Raw genomic sequence first — 14750 nt, forward strand, 5'->3', positions numbered from 1 at the left:
TTCTGTAGTTCTCACCTATAGTTAAAATTTTGGCCTCTGGTAAGACTCAAACATAGGTGCTAAACTTTTTCCACTTCTTAATATAGATTAAAGCAAATACAAATAAGAATATAATTTACCATGTTTGAAATTATGTTTAGATTTATTCTGAAACACTATGTAATCTAGGGGTCTCTAACAGACCTTTTTAAGGCCTTTGGCTACAACCTTAATATTCCCCAAAGGAAAATCTTTCTTAATAGTCTTATTATTTACTTTCCTTTTAAGACAATTAGTGTTAATAATAATTGGCACTTTCTGTAAGAAGGACCAATCATTTCCCAGAAAATACATAGAAAAAATTATGAATAAATTGGCTCACACTTTCCCCAGGGTCAGCTTAAAATAAATACATATTATTTGGCTTATGATTTGAACATAGGAAGACATTATGGTGGGGAAGACATTTTGTCAATTATAAAGGTCACATTCAACGTGAAATCATGAATCAGAGAATACACATACCAAGACAATGCTGATTCTCTGCTCACCCTTTCAGCTTTATTCAGTTAAGGACCATATTCAACAGAATTGTAACCTCTTACACTCAAAGTGTGCTTCCTAGTTTATACACTCTTTTCTGAAACACCATCATGAATATATCTAAAAGTTTCTTTCTATTGTCATTCTATAATTCACACATTTGAAAATTACTATAAATCATGACAGTTTAATTCTTTGCTGACTTGACACTCAAAGTTATAGTGTATACACAATATTATACCATTCCTGATGTCTAAACTTTCATATTCATTTTATAATTCAAAATTAACTTTGTCTTTCAAGGTTCATAGAATTTTAACAGCACCATTATTCTTCAGGAGTCTTTTCTTCAAATTTCTTTTGAAACTAAAGCTGACCCATCAATTGTGAGCCTTCATAAAAGTAAAAGATAATGTAAAAACATTAAGTACACAATGGCACAGTGTAAGTATTTTCACTGCAAAGGTGAATGAGATAGCAGTACATAACACACACACACACACACACACACACACACACACACAGACACACACACAGACATAAATTAGTTTAAAACAAAACTAAAATATCAAACAAACATCAAATACTGCAGCTCCATATCTAATATTTGGAAATAATGATGGTATCATGTGGGCTTCAATAGCCTTAGGCAACTCCACAACATTACCTCTGCCTTCCCCTCACTGTAATCCTTATTGAAGCTGGACCATCTCGCACAGACAGCTTTCTTTGGTAGATGTTCTAGAGTTCTGTCATCATCAGCATTATAAGGTTACCACTGCAACTTGGGATTCATTTCTTAATTACACTCAATGACCCCTCAGGGACCTCTTGTGGCAAATTTTGCCTTGCTACACAGTCTCTAGCCTCAGTAGCCTGCAGGAACTTTGGTGTCTGCCTCTATATCCACTTCATTATTTAATATTTCATGACTTCAAAACAGTACCACATGGTTGAGTCTAGATTCTAGAACGTTCCCAGGATGTAGCCAGGACTCATACATGACAGTTACATCAACCTCTGGGAAACACTTTTCTGGATGGCTATGTGTGAGCAGAGGAGCCCATTGACATTCATATTTTTAGTTGTTATAGTTGAAGGAAATTTGCATTTTTATAATTTGGAGAAATGATAGGATGGTTGTGCCATTGGATCCATCTTCCTGTTGTTGGAGTTGTTGCTTGTGCCACTTCCTTAGTTAGGCTGGTCTTTCTGGGGGTTACAGACTATTTGTCTTTACCACCTTTATTTTTTTTTCAGATCTCCAGTTTTTCTTCTTTTTCACACACCAGTTAGTTCATAAAATTTTTTGTTTTACATTTTTTACACCGATGTAACAAAAAGATGGAGGGAACAGTTCTACAACTTTTACCTTGCCTATAATTCTTTCCTACATAAACTGTGCATTGCCCATAATTTCTGGCTCTTTCAGATAACAGATTTAATAAAAATAAAAGAAATATTAAAAAATATGGAGAAATACTTCACACACAAAATATAAATGTCTATAGAGTTATATAAATGACACAGTAATGATGGAACATAAATTTACCTATTTAAAATATTTCTTAAAATTAGAGAACAATGATAAAAATTATCACTTAGAAAAAAACTAAATGACTTTTTTATGAAACTATTATTGGACTTAAAATATTTTATACATTTTATACTTTTTCTTGCAGTTTCAAGATGATATTATTCTCCATTCTTTTTTATCCATCCAAAATCTCCCATATACTTTTTTTAAATCTTTCCAATTTTTAACCTAATATTATTTAATTACTGCCACATAATACATATACACACATGCACACAGGTATATACATATGCATACATGCATGCATACACACATACACATACACATATGTATATATATATATATATATATATATATATATATATAAGCTGAAAAGACTGCAATGATTGCATGAATTCAACTAAACTCAACTTTATTAAATTGAGCTGCACTGAAATAAACTCCAACTCTCTTCCTGCATTGCTCTTAAGTAGCCTCTCTTTGCTGTCTTAACTTGAGAGTGTTGGGTATATCCTATCTCAGATTCATTCTATCAAATCTATCTCTGACTCTCCACGTTCTCTGCCCCTCAATTAATATTATTGTTTGAGATTAAAAGTGTGTACTAAACATATATCTGTATTATCGCCAGAGGAATTAAAGGTGCATACGAAGGGCATGCCTATATAATAGCCAGAGCAGTTAAAGATGAGACAGAAGGACTAAAGGTATGTCATTCCAGCCTGATGAACATAGACCTTGAAGGATTTTGGATATAGTTCTTTGTCACAGCAGTTGCTGGATTAAAATTCTTCTACATGGAGGGTTAATATGAAGACTAGAGAAGGAATTGAGTATATTCTATTACTATCTGACTACTTACCCACAAATGAGGTCTGTGATTAAAGTTGGAGTTTGGAGAGGTTTAACTAGAAGGACCCAGAAGTCTTCCTACCTTTGTTTACACTCTTCCCATCTGGGTTTACAGGCTCCTGTGGCTGTGACAGTTTCTTACATGGGTGCAGGGAATCAGCACCCAGATTCTCAGGCTTGTAAGCAAACACTTGTACAATCTGAGCCATATTCTTAGTGTCCTAATTATAGCTTTAATGTAATTTCTCTTAAGCAAACAATTGTGCTTTTGACAATCATTTTCTCTCTCTCTCAGCCCATATGTGTACACATACAGATTTACAAAGATTCTCAAAAATTTTAGTCCTTTTACTAAATAGTAGAAAGAAATTTATATCCTTCTGGAGAAATGTATAAAACAGAATATTTAGGATGATTAAAAAGTAAGCAAAACAAAATTCTCTTTAACCTAATATTGAATGTTCTTCAAAATTAATAATGTTGAGAAAAATATTTATGTCACAATTTTATGCATACAATACTATATTGTTGTAGGAAAAAAATGTACATTTTTGTTTGTGTCTTCTAAACTTTCTCTTGAAATCAAAAGAAAAATATCAAGAAAAGTACCTCAAATTGTCTAACTGAAAGGAAAAGGAAAACTAGAAATAAATGAAGCAAGTAAGACATCTGGATATTTTTCCTCTTTTAAAGCTTTTATTTTATGGTGCATTATAGGGGGGGGTCCCCCAACCTCCTATTTCCTGAGGTTGCCTGTTTTCATTCTTTCTGCTGGACCTTAGGGCTTCAGTTCTTTTCCCTCACCCAGTACCAGATCAGGCTCCCCTCTAACCCCACTGTCCTCTCCACCCCAGACCCAGTCCACTTTCCCTCTCAAGTCCGTCCCTCCCTCCTCACTTGTGGTTGCTTTCTTCTCTCTCCTAAGTGGGACTGAGGTGTCCTCACTTGAGCACTTTAGCTTGTTGATCCTTTTGAATTATGTGGACTGTATCTTGTGTATTCTGTATGGTTTTGTTGTTGTTGTTTTATTTTGTTTTTGTTTTTGTTTTTTGGCTAATATCCACTTATTAGTAAGCACATACCATGCATGACCTTTTGGGTCTGAGTTACCTCACTCAGGATGATATTTTCTAGTTCCATCCATTTCCCTGCAAAAGTCAGGATGTCCTCGTTGTTAATAGCTGAGTAGTATTCCATTGTGTAACTGAACCACATTTTCTGTATCTATTCTGTCGTGGGACATCTAGGTTGTTTCCATCTTCTGGCTATCACAAATAAGGCCTCTATGAACATAGTGGAACATAAGCCCCTATACCATGTTTGCCCCAACATCTTTTGGGCATCTTTTGGATATACTCCCAAGAGTGGTATAGCTGGATCTTCAGCTATTTCCAATTTTCTGAGGAACCTCCAGATTGATTTCCAGAGTGGTTGTACCAGTTTGCAATCCTACCAGCAATGGAGGAGTGTTCCCCTTTCTCCACATTCTCTACAACATGTGTTATCACCTAAAGTTTTGATCTTAGCCATTCTGACTGGTCTAAGGTGGACTATCAGGGTCACTTTGAATTGCATTTCTCTGATCACTAAGGACTTTAAACATTTCTTTATGTGTTTCTCAGCCATTCGAGATTCCTCAGTTGTAAATTCTCAGTTTAGTTCTATAACCCATTTTTTGATTGGGTTGTTTGGTTTTTTGGTGATTAACTTCTTGAGTTCTTTGTATATTTTGGATATTATCCCTCTACCAGGACTCATAGAAAGGGATCTTTGATAAAATGCCCAACAGTAGGGAAAGGGAACTTATAGAGCCCACCTCCAGCAGGAAGACAAGACATCAAGTGAGGGATGAGGTTGTCATTCCACTCACAATTCTGACCCATCATTTTTTCTGTCTGAAAGAATTACAGGGATGGAAAGGGAGAGGAGACTGAGGAAAAGAAGGACCATCGACAAGCCTAAAGTTGGATTCAGATCAAGGGGAGGTTCCAAGACCTACCCAACATTGTTACTGAGGCTATGGAATGCTCACAAATAGGGATCTATCATGACTGCCCTCCAAAAGACCCCACAAGCAGTTGAAAGAGTCAGATGCAATTATTTGCACCCAACCACTGGACAGAAGCAGCTGACCCCTGTTGTTGAATTAGGGAAGGCTAAAAGAAGCTAAGAAGAAGGAGCTGCGGTGGTGTTGGTGCAGGAGGCTGGGTCGGGGGCCCCGGGGAACAGACAGATGGAAGCACGGGCGGGCGGCCAGGAGCAATGGAGTGCGGTCCCCGGGCCGGCGGGCGCGGGCGGCGGGTATCCCACTGTATGGCATGGAGACCTGTGGATGTGAGGCTCCCGGGGGCTCGCCTTGACCGCGATGGGGCCGGGCTGCGGCCTCCTAACGGGACTGAGGTGTGCAGCCCACAAGCTGCAGGCATCTCAGAGCACCCCCGCCCCTCCCCTGGCCCAGCGCGGGCCTGGCGCCCGCCAAGAAGGCCTGTCGGTGAAGGAGCTCTGCTACCTGTTCTGCTGCCCACCCTGCCCGGAACGCATCCCTGCCAAGCTCGCCTTCCTGCCTCCCGATCCCACCTACTCTCTGGTACTTGAACCTGAGCCGGGGCCCGGTGGGGCTGGCACTGCTCCCTCGGATCCCCTGCGGACCTCAGCGGCCACACCCGGGCGCTGGAAGATCCACCTGACAGAGTGTGCTGACTTCCAGTACGGCCAGCGCGAGCTGATACCATTGAGGTCTTCGTGACCAAGAGCAAGCGTGCCAACCGCATCGCCTGCATGTATGTGCGCTGTGTACCGGGTGCCAGGTACACCGTTCTCTTCTCGCATGGCAATGCAGTGGACCTGGGCCAGATGTGCAGCTTCTATGTTGGCCTGGGCACACACATCTGCTGCAACATCTTCTCTTATGACTACTCTGGCTATGGGATCAGCTCTGGCCCGCACTCGGAGAAGAACCTCTATGCTGACATTGATGCAGCCTGGCAGGCCCTGCATACTAAGTATGGCATCAGCCCAGACAGTATCATCCTGTATGGCCAGAGAATTGGCACTGTGCCCACAGTGGATCTGGCATCACGCTACAAGTGTGCTGCAGTGGTTCTGCACTCGCCTCTCACCTCGGGCATATGGGTGGCCTTCCTTGACACCAAGAAGACCTACTGCTTCCATGCTTTCCCTAACATCGAGAAGGTGTCGAAGATCACGTCACCGGTGCTCATCATCCACGGCACAGAGGACAAGGTGAGAGGCCCTTTGCCTGCGACTGGCCTGGCTGTGACAAGAAGTTCGCCCGTTCTGATGAGCTGGCCCGCCACCACCGGACTGAGAAGCGCTTCCCCTGCCCCCTGTGTACCAAGCAGTTCACCCGCAGCAACCACCTGACCAAGCACACCCGGCGACATCCTGGCTTCCACCCGGAACTCCAGCGACGACCTGATGCCCAGGGACTCGCTGCCCTGCAGCTTGGCTGGAAGCCCCACACCTAGCCCTGTCCCCAGCCCAGCTCCTGCTGGCTTGTAGAGCCCTGACGTGTCCACCCTGAGTGGCCTGCTTACCGGGCCTCAGCAGGGATTTCTATCAAGGGACACATCTGTCCTCTGGAGAGCCTGTGTCCTGGAGTTCCAGCCCACCTCAAGAAAGCAGCAAGGGGACTGAGAATGGACTTGGGTCACCTGGGGGGCCTGGGAGGTGGCCTCAGGTTCTGTCTGTAAATAGCCATGGTTAACTGTCATGTCCCCTCTGCAGGGACCCCAAATGGGCAGTTGGCAGGCCCTCCCTATCCCTTCCTGCCACCCTCTGCTTTCCCTCCTGGGTGGTGCTGGGCATGAAGCCTAACCCCACTCCTTGTCTTCAGCCCCCTAGTCACCCCTCCAGGTTGGGACACAGGTATACAGAGCAATAGGTGACTGGGGCTTCCCATGGGTCCCGACCTGTCCCCACCACACTGAAAGCCATTGGTGGAAGTTCAGGGAAATGGGGGGGGGTGCAGCCTGGCTGACCCCCTTCCATGGGTACTCAAATCTCAGGTGTCCATAGGTTCTTCCCTCAATAAGGGCCCCCCCACTCCCAGCCCCAGGGGTACAGGAGACCCACAGTTTTCAGAGAACTTAGGGTTGTGGGGTGCAGGTGGGGCACGTGGAGGTGGATCCCCCACATCCCCGCTCACCTGGGGTGTGGTGCTGGGCAGATGGGAAATAAATTATTTATTGTCCTCTCTGACTGCTGGTGGGGGGGCTGGCTCCCCCTATCTGGGTGTGCATATGTGTGAGAGAGACAGTGGGTGTCTGGTGCCTGGGGCTTAGCCTCCTTACTCCCACTGGGTTAGGGTCCCTGAATTTGGCCTTTGTGGCATTGCGTCTCAGACAATCTATAGGACCCCTGCGGCCATCGGGCTATGGATACAGGGCTCTGGTCTGCCATCATGTGCTCCACACTCTCGGGTGTCTGCAGAGGGTGGCTTTGGACTCCAGGATTGGGAACAGGGCGTTCAGCTCCTGGACCTTCTGGAGTAGCTCGGTTTTTTGTTTGTTTGTTTGTTTGTTTGTTGTTTGGTTGGTTGGTTGGTTGGTTGGTTTTTTTTGCACAGGATAGATTTATTTTTTCAGGCTCTGAGTTCCATGTTCCAGTGGGGTCCCCTTGTGTGGCAGTCATCCTCAGGGGTGAATGGAGAAGGTCTCAGGAGAGTCTACAGTAGGATCCTCTACTACTGCAGACTGGATTTCTTTTCTAGAAAGGCAATTAGGGATTGCCACACACACACCAAGAAATTGGGGACACAGAGAAAGTTGAGCTGCCCTGTGTTGGCCATGGGGGGTTTACTGGCTTTCCCATTTGTTCCAGAATCTTCCATCATGAAATGAGGGAGGCTTTGGGTAATGCTACCTTTACCTGAGCCTACGTGAGGGAGGTCAACCTTCGGGAGCTGGGCTGAGGGCCCTGGGTACTTCCATTCGCCTCTTCTCTTTGGCCACAGAAATGAGATGCCTTGGTTTTCAGGGTGGGTGGGGGCCTGGGGCCAATTCTTTTTGTGTCTTTTGGATGTATCTTGCTTCATCCCAGCTCCTGCTGGTCTCCTGTCCTTCCTGTAAACAGGGGGAAAGGACTGAGGTTCTTAGGAGTAAACTCCATAAGCAATCAGAGCTTTTCCGTGATGTCCTCCCCCAGCCCTCCAACTTCAGGTTCTGATTGATAACTGGGACTTGGGTCTAACCATTGAAGGGTGATGAACGCAGGGCAGGCAGGACAAGGTTCCTAAGGGATTTATTTGTTCTTTCTGTAGGGCGCACCTCTCTTCTATTCCACATGGCCTCTCACCCATATATTTAAATTAAAGAAGCCCTTTTTAAAAACCTGAAAAAACAAACAAACAAACAAACAAACAAACAAACAAAAAAGAAGCTAAGAAGAAGGGCGATTCTGTAGGAGGACCAGGAGTCTTAATTAATCTGAACCTCCAAGATCCTTTGAACACCGAACCACCAAAAATATAGCACACACAAGCTGATATGAGGACCCTAACACACATATAGTAGGGGACTTCCAGATCTGTGTTCATTTAGAAATGATGCACCTAACCCTCAAGAGACTTGAGGCACTAGGGAGTTTAGAGGTCAGGGGTGGGGCTTGTGGCTGGGGACATCCACATGGGGTGGGGAGGAGGTGTGGGATATGGAGCAGTTGGAGGGTGGATGCAGGGGATAGATTATGGAGTGTAAAAATGAATTACAATTAAAATTAAATTAAAAAAATAAAATAAATGAAATTGAAAGCTTTTATTTTCTAACACTAGCACAATTTCTTCTCAGAAATCAAACAGAATAGGATCATATAAATGCAGAACCATCAAATTATCTGAAAAGTATGGACTATTTAACTGTACAAGGTTAACTGAGCAGTACTTGGTGAGCACACAGAGATTATTGGAGCTTTGAGCATTCCTGTGATAGAAGGGATGATTTAGGAAAGTTACATCTGAGGCAATTCTCATAGAAGTGAATCACAGCTCTTATGTATACATGGAAATGGAGAGGGTTTTTTTTTTTTTTTTTTTTTTTGCCATAAACATGGGCAGCATGTGAAATTACTAGTGTGGTAAAAGACATGACCAGTGCATGATAACAGGATTTTCAAGAGCAAATTTACTTAGGTGAAAGAAGAAAAAAACTTAGTGTTATAGTTTGCACCTATAATTATAATACCTGGATGGCTGAGGTAATATAATAGCCACCCTGGGATATACGGGTAGTTCTAAGATAGCCTTAGCTAACAATTTAAGAATTTTGTTTCAAATAATAGTAGTGGTAGTAGCAGTTCTTGTTTTAGTAGTGGTGGTCCTAATAAAATACTTGAAAACTTATCACACAGCTTTTCTAGGTCATAAGCAGAATTTTTACTTACATTATTACAAAATACAGACATTGAATTTTAAATGAGGATAGAAATATGTTCTGAGTGACTTTATGGAATGTTCTTTCTGGTTGTAGTGTATGAGGCACTTTGGAAAAGATTTTACAGGAAAGAAACTCACTCCTGGGGGCAAAGTTATGTAAACTAAATTGTAGGTATGAAAAGTTCAGATTCTAGTGTTGCTTGTAATAATGGAGATATAATAGAAAAGAATGTGGTAGTAAAATCAGAATTAGTCTTTCATGTACATGATTAGTGATTCAATGATAGTAATAAGAGTAGAGTAGTTTTATTTTTCTTAAGGGGGATAGAAATAACAGGGTTTAGAAGTCTATTTTTTTTTCTTTTTTTTTTTTTTTTTTTTTTTTTTTTTTTTTTTTTTTTTGGTTTTTCGAGACAGGGTTTCTCTGTGTAGCCCTGGCTGTCCTGGCACTCACTTTGTAGACCAGGTTGGCCTCGAACTCAGAAATCCGCCTGCCTCTGCCTCCCGAGTGCTGGGACTAAAGGCGTGCGCCACCACACCCGGCTAGAAGTCTATTTTATGTTCCCCACAATTTAAGCTTCAAGAATATAATTTGGGATATTGGCACATGTTTAAATTGAAATTCAGCACACCAATGCTTCAAATTTACATGAAAATAAACGTATTATTCAAAATATAGATGATATTATTGATTTTTGCAAATGTATATGTCTTATTTAGGGTTTCCTTTGCTGTGAAGAGACTTGATGAGCAAGGTAACTCTTATAAGGAAAACATTTCACTAGGGATGGTTTACATTGTTAGAGGTTCAGTCCATTATCATCATGGCAGGAAACATGGCAGCATGCAGGCAGACATGGTGCTGGATGTGCAAAGAATTCTACATTTTGATCCAAAGGTAGCAAGAGGAAGACTGTCATCCACAGACATCCAGGAAAAACGTCTCCTTTGCACTGGGCAGAGTTTGAGCGTAGGACCTTAAAATGTACTCCAACGGTGACACACTTTCTCTAGCAATGCCACAGCTAATTTAACAAGGCCCACACCTTCCAATAGTACAACTTCATATGGGCCATGCATATTCAAGCCACCACAATACACAACAGGAGAATATACTGCTAATCAAATGAGATATTTAAAATAGATGTTAATTAGAAAGCTACATAAATATTTACAAATGGTAGATATAATCCCATTTTACTTGGCATTCATTGCACAAATGAGTGAACACAGAATGCAACCCTAACAACAAAGGGAATAAGAATCATATTTCAAATCATACTTGAGTCAAATATGAATGTCCATGGCCTCAGAGCATGGCATCAGGCTTCCTGAAATATATAAACCCTTTCATGAACTTATGCAGGTAACAAAAGAAAATACACTTGCAATAAAAGTATGTTTTCAAATATGTTCATGGAAATACTAGTTAAATGAGTTACAGAAACACAAGGAAATTTTAGATTTACAATATATAATTAGATGTTATCCAAAGAATTGGGTTTTAGAAAATAACCACTATAGTCAATGAAATAAGTAAATTGCTCTTAATGGGATAACATAAAGAGATAACTTTAGACAGTTCATAATGTATTATCAAGATAGTTTGCATGTAACGTCAATATTTATAAAGAAGAATTAAATAAAATAACACAAGACTTTGTTCCATTCTTTTCTCTCTTTAAAACCAAATTGAATATTTTTCTTGTTATCTTGAGAAAGAAGTGTGTTATGTTCCATGAAATCATGACTCTCCTGCCTCAGTATACTGAGAAGCTAATATTGAGCATGTATAACACTTGAATTGATTTTTACTGTACTCATTACCTGTCTGAATACTGTATAAGAATCTAAGAGATTTAATGGTTATTTAAACTTGTTAAATATCCCATTCTTATAATATCTCATTTTAAACCTGTTAAATGTTATAATCATGGTACCTTTGTTAGTATATTAAGTTCTACTCAGTTTTTATAATTTCATATTACCCAGAAATACCATGCTTATTTAATAGTAATCATACAGTAGTAAAATAATCTAGCTAAGTCATTGCCAAAAACATTGTAAAATTGTAAAAATGTCTACTATTGTAGTAATAATTAATCTCAATTGTGGGTTTCTATACTCTCTTTGATCAATCTCTTCCCAGATAAAAGACACAAAAGTTTTATATTTTATAACAAGCATTTAAAGCATTAGACCTTAGCAGGTATCTACCCTCTAAGTTATTAGTATCTACTTCCTTATCAATTACCCCAAGTTATAACTTGCTGTGTGCCATTTGGGCCCCTACTTCCTCCAATTGGCCAGTACTCAAAGCTATGATTTCATAAATCACCTACCCCATGGTGTCTTCTTCTTGCCTCAGACCCCAAGCATGTGAATCAAAACTCTGCCTACCTCTCCTCTGCACAGCTATGGTCTGTAGATATCTTTCTTCAACCAATACTTTTAAAGGAAGAACCAAGGTTACATAGTATCACTTGTATTGAACATTTCATTGTCCTTGGAAATAACCTGATTTGGGGGCAAGTATTACAATATATAGCAACATAAGAAACCTCAAATTTTTCCATTTTTTAATCTAAATAAAAAGTTTTTTTCTTACAATAACAAACAACATACAGAAGAAACAACTATGAAATGATTATGAAAATGATAAGGCAAGAGTTACACTTTAAAATTCCATTCTTTTTGTATTTGCCCATTCAGAAGAAAATATTTTATTATCTCTCTCATCCTGATTAGTTCAGAGAGCTGCATCTAAATAAATTTCTACTCTAATTTGCTTTATTAACTTAAAAATATCTTCTTAGGTCTAAAACATCTTAGATGCCAAAAAATTTAAATTTAATTGTGAGAATATAACTTTCTAGTCCTGAACCCCTTCAGAGACCCAAAAAGGAATAAATTTTGCCTAAGTATGCCTCAAGCCCAGGAATGAGGTTGCAAAATTTATAGAAATGATAGATACAGTTTGCATCCTGCTCAATACCCAATATTCCTTTTAATATTGAATTACCTGTGTTACTTAAGCCTTTTCAACCAGAATATGTGACAGACCTTATGAGAATCAAGAATTATAAAGGACTTATTTTTTGCTGTCTTGGCAGAGCTTGGCAGTTGACTATGGTGTATTTGTTCTTTTGGACAACATTTTGTCTATAGATGAATTTAGGTGATTTTTTTTTCCCAGTGACAAACTTACCATAATTGATGAAACTCCATTTGGAGGTTATTGATGTGCATCACCTCCTTTGAAGTGGAATGGGGATACTGTTAGGAGTTGATGTGTCTTAATGTCAAAAAAGAACTTTGTAGAGCAAATATTTTATTTACTGTATGAATATTTTACCTGATGATTAAAAAGCCTATAGCCTGTGGATTAGGCAGGACATAGAAGGTGGGGCATAGAGAGGAAAAACTATTCAGAAATAGATACAGGAATGGGAAGATCTGCTTGGAAAGATGTGAGGACACAAATGTTTGGTATCTAGCCATGTGGCAAACTGTAGATTAAAATCAATGGATTATTATGATTGTAATCAGAAAAGAGCCTAGGAATGTGGCCAAGGTATTTGTAGATATATTTTGAATCTGTGACTTATTTCTGGAAGCATAAGACTGGGAGACAGAACCAGACGCTAACTTCTCCAGATCCTAAGTAAATAAAATTATGTTTCATGAATTTCCATGAGTCTCTGAAGTTTTTGAAGATGACATATTTATAACATACCTGAATTTGTCAAGAATTGTTTATTCTTATCTATTTACAATCTGAAAAGCCTTAAAAGCTATTGTAATTAACTAAATTAATAACTAACATGGTTATGAGTTTGATTGACTCAGAATTGACTTCCATTAAATGATTATTCTACTACTGTTATCCTATTAAATTATCCCATTAAAAGGACTGGAACTGAACCTTGTATTTGAACATGAATTACAAAGGTATAATACCTATACAAGAGTTGAACCAGTATATATTACATTGTAACAAAATTAGTCTTAAATTTTATATCAATATATAAAGATTTATACCAATGAAAATATCAAACCTGTATCAATCTACAAAATTTCTGTATCAATGTAACAAAATATGACATGAATTTAGCACCAAAATATAAAGATCTCTATCAATGTAAGATTATGGCTAATTTTTTTAGTTTAAGAGTAGATTCAATAATGTACCCCTATTTGTCTAATTTCTGATAATATTTCATATCTCACATTTTTCTTCTTAAACCATTCCATGACCTAAGGAAGAAAGAAAGACAGAATAAAATAAAGGAAAAAAAATTAAGTCCCTCAATCTAACTTCCTATTTACTTTCATCCCTGTCCAAGACCACAATTTGTAAACCATTCCCTAAAATCACAACCTATCTATAACTCAGAAAATTACCAAAACTCATCCAACCAACTTAAGGTATTGGGATGATGGTCTTCCCATAATTGCTTCCTGCTGAACTGGGACAAAGAATTCCTGTTTAGGGGCCCAAAAGGAAATTAGAAAAATGGTTAAGTCAAAAGAATGCCAGCTAGCATCATTTGTGGTTATGTCTCTATGTGCTGAGAAAGTTCAGGGCTTTACTGAAATCCTGACTGCAACAGTCTGAAAGGCTAGATGAAACAAGGTCATTGAAAGACTCCGAGAGGAGCCCCTCACTCAGGCCTCAGGACTATAGCTGACACCCAAGAATTCACAATAGACCAAGCTTGTTGCAAACCACATGAGGCTTTATTCGGGGAAAGCCAGAGCTCTGGGGACGACTCATATCCCAAGCAGGGATAGAGGAGTCGACCTCAAGGGGAAAGAAGTCCCAGTTTTTATAGGCCCTCAGGGGAGAAAGGAGAAGAGGCGTGGGGAGCAGGAGATTTCCAGATCTAAACAATGTCTATTCTCAAGAAATGGGTATGGGAGGGGTACAAGGAAAGAGTCTGGTGCAGGTGTAGCAACTCAGGATTGGCCAGGCTGTGGTTGCTGGGGAGATTTTATGACTCTTTCTCAACAACCAATATCACAAACACCTGGCAATGGGCTTCATCAGTGGGCACACACTTGGTTCAAGGAACAGTCAAAACATTGGCAGACACACAGGTTCAAGGAGTGGCCAGAGCATTTTGCACCTCTATTTTTCTAAATCAATGAAGCTAGTTTTGCTAACAGTGACATCTATCTTGTCAATTTCAGGGCTTCTGTGACCTTTTACATTCTGTCAGGATCTTTCATCATAATATTCTTACATATGTCAAATAAATTTTAAAATTATGAACTTTTTACAATAAACACACAAAGCTTATTTCTCATATCAGAATAATTGCCAGGGTAGAACTGAAATATGGTCATTTTGGTTTCTCTCTGCAGTTTCTTACTTCAAACCTTTCTTGAGATTTTAGTCAAAAAATTCCATTGAAAGAGTTTATGCAAATACTTGGTTCCATGGAC

The 14750-nt window shown here is 39.7% G+C and overlaps 1 pseudogene; it reads left to right on the plus strand.

Annotated features, from left to right (window-relative positions):
• The first annotated feature begins 5276 nt into the window (after positions 1–5276).
• LOC110297978 (alpha/beta hydrolase domain-containing protein 17A pseudogene) lies at positions 5277–6295 on the plus strand (annotated as a pseudogene).
• The last annotated feature ends 8455 nt before the right edge of the window (positions 6296–14750 follow it).

Source organism: Mus caroli, unplaced genomic scaffold, assembly GCF_978045245.1.
Source record: "Mus caroli unplaced genomic scaffold, Mus_caroli_1 scaffold_8, whole genome shotgun sequence".
Taxonomy (NCBI): Eukaryota; Metazoa; Chordata; class Mammalia; order Rodentia; family Muridae; genus Mus; species Mus caroli.